This window comes from Chaetodon trifascialis, chromosome 22, assembly GCF_039877785.1.
Source record: "Chaetodon trifascialis isolate fChaTrf1 chromosome 22, fChaTrf1.hap1, whole genome shotgun sequence".
In the NCBI taxonomy this organism is placed as follows: Eukaryota; Metazoa; Chordata; class Actinopteri; order Chaetodontiformes; family Chaetodontidae; genus Chaetodon; species Chaetodon trifascialis.
In genome coordinates this window covers 7,262,501-7,276,924 of record NC_092077.1, presented here as the reverse complement: position 1 = coordinate 7,276,924, position 14,424 = coordinate 7,262,501, and the positions used below count along the sequence as shown (strand labels likewise).

Genomic DNA, 14,424 nt, shown 5'->3' with positions numbered 1-14,424 from the left:
AATGACCTTGTGGTTTTGTTTGGTGCCCCAAGCTTGGTGGTGCTCCAAGTTTGGTGCTCCAAGTTTAAATAGTGTTCAAAAAGGAAAGCGTTCATCCATTTCGAGCATCATGCAACATATTCGTGGCTTTTTTAGCCTGATGAAAGTGCTACAGGGAAGTTTATGTGTGGACCACAATTATCTGCATCAAATTTGATAGAAATCTGGAAGTTTTTAAGTTACCTTCTCTTAAGTCAAAGTGTTTCGCAATGGAAAAAAATTCTCCACCTGTCCTCTTCTACTGTACCTAAAGCAGAAATTGTAGTTTTTGTCCAACATAATGTATAACTCTCCCTGATTGAGTCAAAAGGGCAAATCTGCAGTGCATCCCGGCCTCCACAAATCCATAGTTCACGCTCTGTATCCCTGAGAGCTCTCACTGGACCCTGCAGTAAGTGTGTGTGTGCGTGTGTCTGCCCACAGCTGTCAAAAGCAAACTCAAATACAAACAGTAAAGTCTAGTGAGTACAAACAAGTGCTTCCCACAACTGATACCCTCCACGGTGACTGCTGAGTACATGTATCGTTATAGACCAAACCGAGCAGAGATATCAGAATTCAGCAGTGAAAGGTTTCTCCCTTTCAAATGCCTTGTCCAAACTCCTGGTTTACTGTGTTAAAAGAAGAGACTTTAAAGGTATAATAATAGCGGTTGTGTCATGTTTTGGAGTTTGAGTGTGGGTGTTTCAAGAGAGCATCTCACAACCACTGGTGTGAATGCAACTCTGTCTTTGTTTCTGTGACACTCTGAGTGTGTCATTTCTCAGAAACATAACTTAAAATCACATTTTCGTGTCTTGTCTTCAATTCCTTCCTCTTCTTTTAAAGGCTTGCCTTTGTGTCATGCCCTCTTTTGCTTCCCTTTTCTTCTGAAAGAGGTTTCTCATTCTCAACATCTTTTATTTTAGGACAGTGGAGCAGAAGGTGGCGATGAGGGGGTGGTTAGTGTTTTTAACTACTGCTTTTACATTGTTCTCATAAATGCCCACTTTTTTACCAATAAGTAAAAAACATTTCAATTATGCAACTGTTTTGGATGTCAGTCACAAAAGTAAAGATTAGATATGGATGTTGTGCACCGACCATTTGTAGGTGACATGGTGTCGCATGACACTTTCATTTCCCTTAATAAATCACCCTTTATTAACAGAGTAAATACGTCATATTTATGCAGGAGCTATTTTTGGACAATAGCCTTCAAACATTCCTGACCAAAGATCAACTCTGCTGTGTAATCTAGAGATTTTATGTCCCTCAGATCTTAGATAAAAGTGCATTCAGCATCTAACCAGTAGTTGTCTTAACCATGCGATCTGTTTTTTTTCCTCTCCTGGGGCCAGGGCCTCAATTAGATGAATAAGCTGTCCAGTGTGCAGTTGTATTGAAGTGGTTGCTAGCCTTTGTCTGTACAAAGGCTTTTGTTTGGTCTGGACATCAAGAGGTTTACAGGAGGGTTTCATCAGATAGACAGACGGTTAAAAAGAATGCGCCATGTATGTGCTGGTTGGTGGTAACACTATTATATTATGAGAAAGATGGTGCCAGTCCACAGTTCTGATTGAAGTGTCATGATCGCACTAGAAATATTTTTACTGTGAAGTAATTTGTATTATCCTTCCATTCCTATATTGTTAATGTGTTTTAGTGTGCATCATAATAACATAGGTCCTCACACAACTGTACTGCTGAGCTGAACTGAATGATGCTGCAACTGCTGCCACTGCTAAGAAAGCCTCTGTCCATCATGCCCCAAAGCTGCATGTCTTGTATAAAAGGTGCTGTACAAATGCAGGTTACTATTAATATATTATTATTAAAAACAAAATTGCCATGCAGTCAAAATGCATATATAGATGAGATGTAGGGTGATCTCATCTCACAAATAAAGGTATATTGAATTGAATTGAATGTTCCTTTTTATACTCAGCTGCTTGTGACACACTCACACCATAGACACATGCAAACTAAGAAACACTTGAGGGGTGTGTATGCTTTCAGTAAGAGTTTGTTCACACTGGCTTTTGTGTTGGGCTTTGTTTAGGGTCCATTTGATTGTGTGGTAATGCACTAAGGCTGAGCAAGAATCATGTGTGCATCCTAGAAAAAAAAGTATCACCACAAACAAGTTAGTGGCATTTCCTTGTGCACATGACCCCCTCAAAAAATGGCCTTGAAATGATGCAACAATTTGCTGCAGGACACCAATTCATTCATCCAGTGTGTTCCCATTAGCCAGATGACGCAGACAGTTGGGATGAATCAGCCCTTCAGCAGACAGATCTGATCTCAGACTAGTTATCAACCCTCCTACATGTGGCACACATGAATCTCTCTGATGAAGGCTGATCCCAGATCTGAGCCAGGAGGGGTCCGAGTACCCCTAAACAGGAAGTGGATGAGATCAAACGCACCAATCAGATTGTGGTGTGGGGAGACTAAACATCATCACCCCACAGGAAGGAAGTAGCTATGTCTGAATTACACAGACTACCATGAGTGTGTATGCGTGTGTGTGTGTGTGTGTGTGTGTGTGTGTGTGTGTGTGTGTGTGTGTGTGTGTGTGTGTGTGTGTCTGATTTACACAGACCAACGTTTACATCCCACACCCAAATATTTACCTCTGTGCAACTGCCACCCTCTAACACAAAGCTATGATTAAGCAGAGGTGAGTGTGTATTATGTGTGTTTGTCTGGCGGCCTACTAACTCTGTGTATGTTTGAATCTGTGAACATGCTGTATATGTGTGTGTGTGTGTGTGTGTGTGTGTGTGTGTGTGTGTATGTGTATGTATGAGCGTGTGTGCATGCATACATGCACTTGAGTAAAGGGGTAGGATTGGAGGTGCTGCAGGGACCACCTTGGTGAACAATGGCTCTTTTATTCCACTGGAGCGTTTGACTGGACTCTGTGTCTCAGAGCAGCCACACACAAAAACACAGAACCAGACAGGAAACACACATATCCGTACACACGCACACAGCTTCACACAAATGTGCACGCATTAATTCAGTAACTCTTTGGGGGTATCCAGTGGGGTCAGTTTTTGCTTAGACTAGACCTATGTGTGTTTTTCTGTCCATGTGTAGTTAGTCAGGTAATTTGGCCGACTGGGCTGCAGCTTCAGACACTGAGGAATGTGGTAATGGTAGCTGGTTACACTTATGGTTTGAGGGGGCAGGGCAAAGGGGACAAAACCAGGGTAAACCCCTGTGGTAGTAGTAGCAGTATCCTTTTTTTATCTTCGGATTATCCTTAGCGGGTTCATGTTTTGTTATGACATCGTTAAAATGTTGGCCCAATACTCCATACCAGAATAAAAGGTGACAGCAATGACAAATAATCACTTTTTTTCCATTCAAAACTAACACATAATGTGTAATTTTACCACAGCTTATCAATCCACATGTAAAATGAATGAAAAAAATAAAATTTAAAATTGTTTTTAGACATTAGCAAGTCTTGGATTTGGTTTGAGAAGTTAATAGCAATAGACAACTCAGGTCTCAAAACTCAAATTATCTCCACTCCCGGCTGCCATGAAATATTCTCAGGGTAACGCCAGTGTTGGCAGCATTTCCTCCAGCAGATGGGAAAATGGGAAAGTATTAAAGTGTATAACACAGTGAGCTCGAAAGAACAAAATCATCTATGGCCAAACACTCTTGGTGTATTTCAATCTGCGGATCATCACCTGAAAGCCACCTGTAAAGACAATGACGATGGTGTCTGTTCTCCGTTGTGTGCATGCACAAAACTCCAGCCAAGAGCCTCATGTGTGATTTTGACAATGCTGATACCTTCTGGTCGGATGGTTGATGGGTTAGTCCATATGCTCTTGCCTGATCAGATTCTCATTGGTTGGACGATCACTGGTGTTACTTTAGAAAAGTGCTTTCTTTGCATGTGTTCCTTTTGCCAGTCTGTGGCGTAGTAGCCTTCAGTGATGATAAGAGTGGTGCTTACAGACAAAAGCCATTTTCTCATATGATCTCCAGATAATGTCTTGAGAGTCAGGTCAGGACATTGTCCGGAGTTGCCCTTTCACATATGTAGCACACATTGGGAGACTGTTTGTGTCAAGCGTGTTCCTACCTACTGGGAATACTCCAGTTGGTTTGGGCGAGAGGTGTCATCAACGTCATCAACACGCCCACTCTCCTGTGAATTCCCTGGACAATGACTCGCTCTACTCACATACGGGCTCACTTCCACAGAGTAAAGTCTGTTTAATATCCAGTCCAACTGATTCGGGCATTTGTGTCCTCAGGGTAATGTCATCTTGAGATAAGGCACAGATGTTTTTCCCCACTGACCAATCAATTGGTTGAAGAGTAGGTAGAATTTCAAACTCTCTGCTGCTCCACTGATACAGAGAATGAGTCACTGAAGCTCTGGCAGTCTCAGGGGGGAAGAGTTCACTTTAAGTTACGACATAAAACTGCTGAAAAGTGAAACTGATTTTGACTCTGGAGCTTAGGAAGCATGCACTGTGTCCTCATGTAGATGTAGGTGGGAATCTGTCCATCTGCACTCCAAAGATTCATTGCTGGTCAGTGAGAAATGAAGTAGTTCCATCCATGCTATGGCCTTTTGAAAGCTATCGAGCTTTAAATGTAGTGCATTGTTTGTTGTTTCTGGCAGTGTGAGCTAGTGCTGTGCGATATGGACAAAAATTTAGATCCCGATATAGGTAATTTTATATCCCGATAACGATATATATCCCGATATAGTATTTTTACTTAAAATGATATATATACACACATGAAATGAATGCCAATTCCTCTGATCTTTTCTCCTTTTATTTATAAAACACATATTAGTCCCTCTCTCTGTTACTACTTTCTGTTTTGTTACTAGACAATGAAAAAACAATTAAAATAAAATAAATAAAACACAAATATCAAATGGACAAATACCATTCAAAAATATCTGGTAGTGCAATCAGTTTCATCACGTCGTGGTTTAACTTTAGTAGTTTGTTGCATTTCAACGCTGTCTCTGTACTGTTCTTCATGCCGTGTCTTTAAGTGATAGAAAAGATTAGACGTGTTCGAGTCGCTAGTGACGACTTGTTGGCGGCATGTTTTGCAGATTACCGTTTTTTGGTCGGTGTCTGCCTTTTTAAATCCAAAACAGTGCCAAACAATGGAGTATCTATTCCCTCTTTTCAGCACCAATTCCTTTTTGGGTTCTGTTGGTTCAGCGTCCACTGTGCTCTCCATCCCTGATACATCTATGTTTAGGTCTATGCACCTGCTGGCTCTCACATGCATGGCTGAAAAGCAGTTCCTAGGGCTGGGTGATAAAAACGATAGCGATATGTCTCGCACGTCATCAATATCGATAAAAAATGCGTTCGATAAAACATTCGATAATTTTTTTTTCTCTGTCAGAAGAAACCTGAAGTTGCGAAGTGAGATTGGTTGCATGAACAAAGGCTCTCGCTCTCAGGTAACCGAGCAACGTAGGGAGTAATCGCTAATCAGTGAGAGAGACACGATAACACGTCAATCATGTAACATTATCAAGTTCAGTTGCGCCATGTCGTTGTCTCATGTTTGATGCTTTGCGAGGAGTGAGATGAGAAATAGAAAGCGCTGCAGCAGGCGAAGAAATTGTCGATAAAACAGGGAAAGTCAGCTCGCCAGTATGGCAGTTTTTTGGATTTTATAAGTCAGACCGTAGTTAGACCAATGTGGTCTGTAACTTATGCAAGACTGTCGTCCCCACCAAGACCAGTAATACCACAAACTTATTTAACCACCTTAGCCGCGCTCACTCTTTGGAGCGCAGCCGTATTCGCCAACGTCCAACAACATCTACAACCACAGCACCACCGTACAAGCAGCTGACCACCATGCAGAGGTATCTGCTTCAGTGCCTGATGACAAATCATCTAAAAGGCACAAAGACATAGCGGAGGCAGCAGCATATTGTATAGCTAAAGGCATGCTTCCGCTGAGCACTGTGGAGAAGCCAGGTTACAAACATCCCTTACATGTGCTATTTTCTTTCTTTTTTTTTTTTTTAAAAACACACTTGCAATAAAAATATAATTGAATAGTTCATGTATGTTTAGAGTAAGAAGAATGACTAAAGTTGTTCATATGTCTAGGCTGGTTGTATAGTTCAATCAAGTCCACCTCATTTTCTGCTATGTTTCCAAAACTCTGCACATATCTGAAAACATTTTATTCAGCAGAAGGTGAATCAGCTTGTGAACTTCCTGCACCAAACCTGCAGGAAAAAAGTTCTCAGGTTTCTCTCTGTTTACATTTTTACACTTTTTTTTTACATTTATTATTTGAGTGTTTTCCATGGTTGTGTTGACATTTCCTTTCCTTTCTGCCTTGATAGCTGAGGGGATTATAATCAGAAGAGGGTTCAATTTAAAATAAAAATGTTTAAATTGAATGTATTTTTCTCCTGGTCCTTATTTTAAATAGGTCATAAAAAATATCAATAATTATCAATATCGACCAATATAAAACACTTATATCGCAATAGAGTTTTTAGCCATATCGCCCAGCCCAGGAAGTGCCGTAACGGAGTTCTTGCAAGTGATGTAAACTGCTACAGTTACATTAGCCGAGCTAACCACAGCCCACATGTTAAAATTACGATATAAACAATAGAGGATTATATCGTACGGTAGACAGTTTTCTGTCGCACTAAGACATATATTGTAATATTGCACAGCACTAGTGTGAGCTCATAGTGACTGAAGCAGGGTGGCCTGTGAACCTCAGTGTTGTTCATATCCCTCTGTCTGCGTCTCTGTTGCCTAAAACAGATAATTACTATAGGTTTGCCATCTGCAACTGTCCCAATCCCTCTTCTTGATTGCATTGAGCCCCAAATGACCAGATGTTTCATCACTATTATGGCATTAGAGCTGAGCTCAATAGGCAGATGTGTGTCTCTCTCAGCTGACTGTTGTCATGATAGAGAATAGTCTGATTACCTCCTCTGATTAGGCCAATGGGCCGCTAATCCTCCCACAGCCGCAACAGATCCAGTGTGTCAGCCCTGCCCTGCATCTCTGAGAATGGGAGCAGGTTATACAACTAACACATCCCCTCAAAGGTACACACAACAGCAGTGCACATGCCAAGGACAAATACCCAGACAGATGTTTGAAATAGCGGTGAGGCTACATTCACTAGATACATACAGGCAAATGTGCACTGCTCTTTCAGGTTGACTGACAGGAGGACACACATGCAAGTAAGCACACGCGCGCGCACCCACACACACACACACACACACACACACACACACACACACACACACACACACATGAATTTTCCATAACTTCAGATGATTTAGACCTAACATTAATTTCCTGGAGACTTAACCCTGACCCTTAGCCTAACCTTATCCTAACCTTAACCCAGGTCACCTTAAAATTTTGTGATTTACATTTGAATATTTCAAGAAACACATTTATGTCCCCACAATATGAGTAATATACGTCCACACACAGACACAGACACAGACACACACACACACACACACACACACACACACACACACACACACAGATCTGATGTCAGGGTTTATAACTTGAGCTTGGGTAGTCATCCCAAATGTCATGTTTATCTGATCGGTATTAAAGACCCTGTGACAATGGAACAGATGGGGCTGCCTGTACTGCAAGTGCACATAAGACACACGCGCGCACACACACACACACACACACACACACACACACACACACACACACACACACACACACACACACACACACACACACACGCACGCGTATATGTATATACCCATGGAGGCTCTCTCTCTCTCTCTCTCTCTCTCTCTCTCTCTCTCTCTCTCTCTCTCTCTCTCGCTCTCTCTCTCTCGCTCTCTCGCTCTCTCTCTCTCTCTCTCTCTCTCTCTCTCTCTCTCTCTCTCTCTCCATCTCTCAGTGGGCCATTTGAGTGGGGTTGAGGTTGTGTGATTGTGTTTAGCCAAGCAGAGTGATAGTGCTCTACAGGGGAGCCAGTCTGCTCTCACCATGCCAGACGGACAACATAACACACACACACGCACACACAAACATACACAGCCTCTGCAACTACTGCACAATATTTTTTTTAAATATCCCTTGTTGGCTTTGCTGTCCTAAAAAAAGCAACTGAAGTCAGAAGTTTTCATCAGGTTTATGCTTGTTAGTATCTTAATACCTCTCTCTTCAGTAGCCACTGGCATGCAATTGGCTATCTGCTTCAGAAGTTCTGGCTCTTTGGTGGGCGAATTCTTTGATCTAATTACTGTTGTGTGACCGGCACATGCTTCCTGCTTCCTGTGTCTAATTCATGAATGCTAATTCTGTCCAACTGATTGCAGTTTTCTTGCAAACAAAAAAAAAGTAATGTTTACGTTCAGTGTTACTCACCAAAATGCATCTTGAGGTCCGACAAATGTATCAAGTGCAATTTGCTTTTGCTTTCTCATAAAGCATTTGCAAACCTGATTATTTAAAGTATTTTGAAACCATTATTGTTACCATCCATGTTTACTAGTTTGCAGTTCTTCCCTACCTTTGCCGGCATATTGCTGCATATTTTTACATGTTATCTCCACCTGTTGATCACTGTAGTAGTAGTATGAAACCACTGGATGTATATGCATCCTCATGCATGTGCACAAAACATGTGTTACTAAGTACAACTCCTACATAGCCCCATCTGAATTCAAAATGTCCTATTTCCCAGCATTAGCACGTATTAACAGCCCAGAATCCAGTCGGTATTTTCCAAGGTCACTCACTCAAGAGCCAAATCCTTTATTAATCATCGTCATATTAGTTGGATCAATGGTGAAACTCATTACAGCTCAGAAACTTGTCATGCCCTGATCACATCAAAACAATCTATGCTGGTATATTTTGGAAGAAAACTACTGTACCTACCATCAAAATGTGGCTCGGTGGATGAAATGATTCCACACATTAAGAGACAATACATTTTAGAAAACGACCCCAAGGGGCAACAATGAATCCGTTCCAGACAGGGCGACCCCTGGCTCTATACGACAACTGAAGCAGTATCATCTGTATGTGAAGTAAGCTGCTCGATAGAAATATATGTTATACAACCACACACGTGCTCAAAATGTTCAGAAAATTCAATCCGTGACCTACTCTGCTTTACCCACAGCCACTGTAATTCCTGCTTATGTTTCCCCTCATGAAACTGATCAGAAGTCTTTGCATTAGCACAGCACCTAGGCAACTGAAGCCTGCATTTGGCCCTCAGTGGTGTGTGAAATGTAATGGATGCATTGTTCTCCAGGTGGGAATGAGAGAAGACATTAAGCTCGCCATGTCATCACTCCCTCATGCCTGCCTTTGTGCACAAATGCTGCCCTGACTCAGTGTGTGTGTGTGTGTGTGTGTGAGTCTGTCTATATGTGCACATGTGTATTTATGCAAATATGTTTAAGTTAATATTTAACTGTACTCAGATGTCATATACTGTATGTGTGTATTTTATTGGGTGTACTGTATGCATGTGTATGTGTATGTGTATGTGTATGTGTATGTGTATGTGTGCTCGTCTCAGTTTTTTGTGTTTTTTTTTCTTTGTTTGTGTTGGTGTGTGCATAAGTGGCCATTGTGCAAACACAGTGTAGGAGTGGAGGACCAGTGAGCAGCATAAAGCCACCAGTCAAGCTCAGAGGCTCCACCAGCAACTAGCCAGCCCCACTCGGCATGCACCTGGCGTCCCCTCACACACACCACCATTATTAATTGCTAATACATATTTATGTGGCACAAATTTGCCATTTGTTTATGCATAAAATTATCAATAGCGCGGGGCGCTTAGCCAGAGAAAACGGTGACCTTTTTAAAGAGTAATAAATGGAACTGTGTGTGTGTGTGTGTGTGTGTGTGTGTGTGTGTGTGTGTGTGTGTGTGTGTGTTTATCTAATGGCTGATGTTTAAGAGGGAGGTGTTGGGATGGAACAAGGGGAGGAGGGTGGTGGTTTTGCGGCTGGACGTGGCAGAAAGACAGCTGAGGCCTGCCAAGAGGCGATCCACTGATCTGGATGTTTACCCACAGTCTGTGTTTCACACAGGCAATGTTCTGTCTTTGTCCTCAGCTTCATTAGCTGTGTGTCCGCGTTCACCGTACTGCACTGGATGTGCCTTTGAGTGTGTGAGGATAAATTTTTACATATGAGTATCTGAGCATATTTTTTTCCATCTAAAAACGTGCACAAGTTTGTGAGCACCTGACTCCTTCTGTCAGGTGAATCACAGTGGCCACACCCAGTATCACTCTACAATATAAGACCTTAATCCACCCACTTTATATTTAATTATGTATTTATATGATCACAGCTAATTGCTTGGCTTTTTCCTCTGAATCTTACGCATGACTGGCTAGTTTTAAAGAGAGCTGAATCAGATAGGATTTTGATTGTCCCCAGACTGGGACAAACTGAGCCAGACTATAGTGGTCCAATCTAAACAATGCATGACTTGGCCATATGATACCTGACCTACATGGACTGAACAGATCTGTACTGACAATGGTTGCAGATCGATACAACTTTCATGTCTTTGGAATAAGTAGGAAGCTACAGCTAGCAGCCGTTTAGCTTATCTTAGCTTAGCACAAAGACCAGAAATAGTGGGAAACAGCTAGTCTGGCTCTGTCTGAAGGAAACAAAATCCCCTCCAAAGCTCACTCATTAATGTGTTGTGCAAAAACGACAATTTGTGGGTTTATGGGGGATTATGAGCTCGACTACTTCTTGGCTTGGTGCAGTGACTTCCTGGAGTCTTCGCTGTCATCGCGAGGTTTCCAGGCAACCAGCAGAGACTCCCACCTGTTTTTAGACTTTGTGCTAAGCTAACCTGCTAACCCTCTCATCTAACTTGTGGGAAGAAAGTAAATAAGTGCATTTCTAAAAAGAATTGTTACTTGCTCTGCAAAGTAACGTTTAAATGAATTATTTTCTTATTGAGCAAGTTCCGTTGCTCCTTTTGTTCTCCTGCACAATGAACAATGAAAACAAGCATAAAAACAGAACAAATACCGACATTAACCAGCGTTATTCTCAGATCTGGACAAGGACGGGCTAGGGTTTTAAACAGCCTCCTTCAAAAAGGGAACCTCTTGAACAGATTCCTTAGTGGAAAGATTCATTCTGCACTGCACACTTCACACAGAAGACATGACAAGAACAAACATTTTTAAATAGTGTTCATTTGTTCAAAGTGCTGGCTTCTGACTTACACACATACTGTATTAATTCATGCTTTTGTACCTAGGTCTTCCTCTTTCCTCTTTGCTTCCACTCACACTAGAGTTCCACCTCCCTCACTGCTCAGTTCTTTTTATATCTCCACACTGTTCATGGGCATAATGCTGCCCTATTCTCATGAATGATTTCAAGAACACCTGAAGGCAATTTCATTACATCTGACACAAATGTCCATTTGGACTCAAGGATGAACTGAATTGAATATGGTGGTAAATGGTTCACTGGGACCTCACAACACACATTTTTGCCCTAAACTTAAGAATTAATATATATAAAATTATGACAACATGTCTCAAAGGATAAAGCAATGACATTTTATATCCAAAAGGTCAAAGGGCAATTTCACTTTGACATCATAATGATGCAGAAAAACACTTTTCTGGCCTTTATTTAGCACCATAACTCAGGAACAGGAGAGATTATGACCATATTTCACATTTGGTCAGATGAATAAGTGACACTAATCTTGGTGTCCACCTTGAAACTGGGCTGATTGTTTAGATCTTCTGTGTTGCTGGGGTGAAGATGTGAGTGAGGCATCAATGTGTTACAGTTTTCTTTGCAGCAACATCCATGTTTGAAGCACCGTATTCCACCAGAAGCTCACTGGTTCTGCTGATATTGCGCTTCAGCTGGTTATTGTTGTTGCACCATGTGATGAAGCTCTCTGAAGTCCTGAGTCCTCTGAACCCCTCTGTAAAAATAGTCTATAAGTGAAGTTCTCACTGGACATTATTCACTGGAATAATACACCTCAGTATAGTGATAACATAAAAAGACACTTAATACCTTTTATTGAATTTCTTCAAAGTCTTCACTACATATATTCTATGAGTCTGACAGACTGGATATAAAGTGCAACTTGACTGGTTGGTGGAGGCATACAACCGCAAGGTGGTAATTCTAGTTCTCTTTATTCCTCATTCCCGTTCTCATCTTTAGGAGTTCATGTCTCTTCTTTTCTCCTCTTATAGTCATTGATTTTCCTGTTGTTGGTTCATCTCTGCTTTGCTCTCCACTGTCCTTCAGTCTTTCTGAGAGTCTTGCCGGCTCCACACTTTTTTCTTCTTTTTTTTCTCTTTTCTCCTCTCTTTCTCTAATATCTGACTAGCAGTGTTTTGTCTGCATGGTGTATGCGTGTGCATCTCACAGTGTTATTGTTGGCAGGGCTGGTTCTCTAAGTGTGGAATCCAGCTAAAACTCTCTCTCTTTTCTTTACCAGGGTCGGTCATCTCTCTGATGGGTATCCACTCTGCAGTAGAGCCACCTCTCCGGGGACGCTTGTAGGTCAGCTGCTATTTTCATACCCCCGCGCGCGCACGCATACACACACACACACACACACACACACACACACACACACACACACACACACACACACACACATATAGACTTACTGTACTTAAGTATGTAAGTGCTCATGGGACTATTTCATACAAACTCACATTGCAGTTGAGTTTTTAGTCTCAGTCGTGCTCTCTCTCTCTCTCACATTCAAATTTAAAGGGGCTTTATTGGCAGGGGAAACAGATGTTTACTTTGCAAAAGCAAGTGTGAAATGAAAATGAGGGAAAAAAATGACATAAACAAAAGAATAGTGATTTGTTGTTAGAAATGATGACAATGATCAGATTTTATATATCTACATAAATTTATATGTATGTGTGTGCTTGTGTTTATTCATATTTATACACACACACACACACACACACACACAAATATGTATGTGAAAAAATACAAATACACACTTTCTCTTTCTCTTTCTCTTTCTCTTTCTTTTTCTCTTTCTCTCACTCTCTCTCTCACATGCACACACATACATATGGACACTTTCCCTCTCTCTCCCTCTGTAACCCAGCTTTTATGTGGCCTTCATGAGGTGACACACAGGGCTCAAGTCAGTTTCCATGACTACACAGTCAGCATCCAACCAATCGGCATTCTCAGCTGGCCTCCAAAGGGCCAGTGGGCATCGAGTAAGCATCATATCTGTACATTTGACATGGAGGGTATGGGGAGGGGAGGGTGTGTGTGTTTGTGATTGTGTGTATGTGTGAAGGAGGGGAATCAGTGCAGTAGCCTCTAATGTGTCTTATTAGACCCACTGACAACATTTTTTTCTGAGAAGCATTGGGGAAAAAATCACAGCTGTACACATCTCAAAAGTGCTAATATGAGCTGGAAATGGCATTTGAGAATACTATACAAAATGCATTTCTCCTCTGGAGAAATGGGAGTCACAATGAGTCGACAGCACAGGAAACTCCTTGGGAACTGAGACTAACAACCCAGATACAGACATGAAAAATAAAAGAACAAACCTCATTGGTCTTGACATCAGACAGTGTCCCGAGAGACAGAGAGCAACATGACCTCTGTTTTATTCACCAACTTTAAAGCTGAGCAACTTTCCACCTTCCTCTTTCTCCATATGGCTCTGCACAACCAGTAGAGCATTGAGAACAACAGCTTTCTCCTTGCAGATGAGACATTAAAGTCAGAAATCAAAATAAATCAGAGCGCGACTGTTTGTAGTGAACACGTTCATGTTTAGAAGTTATGCATTGATGAACAGCTCACTGAATGCTAAATGTGAAGTAAAGAGATTGTTGCAATGCTCTGATTTTGCAGCCTTGCAACAAAAGTAATTAAAAATGAAAATAGGAAAAAAAAAGTTGGTGCAGCAGATGTAAAAATGTGATTTGAACTGGATCTGGCTCCAAGGCCAGTAATTTGTCCCTGCTTTACTTTGCTTCCAAGTAGAGTTTTGGGGATGTTAGTTAGACCGACTCATTTATTCTCAAGCAACACCATACAGAGGTTAACCAATACGCGTATGTGCTGTCTTCTCTCTGCTGCTATGTTGCTCAGATGTTCTGTGTATTTTGCTGTATTCCCTGTTTTCCTTGAACTAGTGAATAGGGAACTGTGAGTGTGAGGGGTTAGAGGGCCAGAAAGGTGAATGGTCAGAGAAACAGCATATGGAGGGTGGGGACAGTGGGATTGTTTGTTTGGGGGAAATGAAAGCCGTGGGAGATGAAGACAGCAAAGGACAGCTGAGACAAAAGAGACATATGGAGCTTTGACACAGAGTCTGTTTTATTTTTTTTTAG

General features: G+C 41.5%; 1 protein-coding gene across 1 annotated transcript in view; it reads left to right on the top strand.

Annotated features, from left to right (window-relative positions):
• The window catches only part of sox5 (SRY-box transcription factor 5), a 223,638-nt gene that overhangs the window by 30,828 nt on the left and 178,386 nt on the right, over positions 1-14,424 (top strand). Inside the window, exon 2 of the mRNA XM_070991612.1 lies at positions 12,534-12,598. The gene's annotated coding sequence lies outside the window, so the exon portion shown is untranslated. The remainder of the gene's footprint in view (positions 1-12,533; positions 12,599-14,424) is intronic.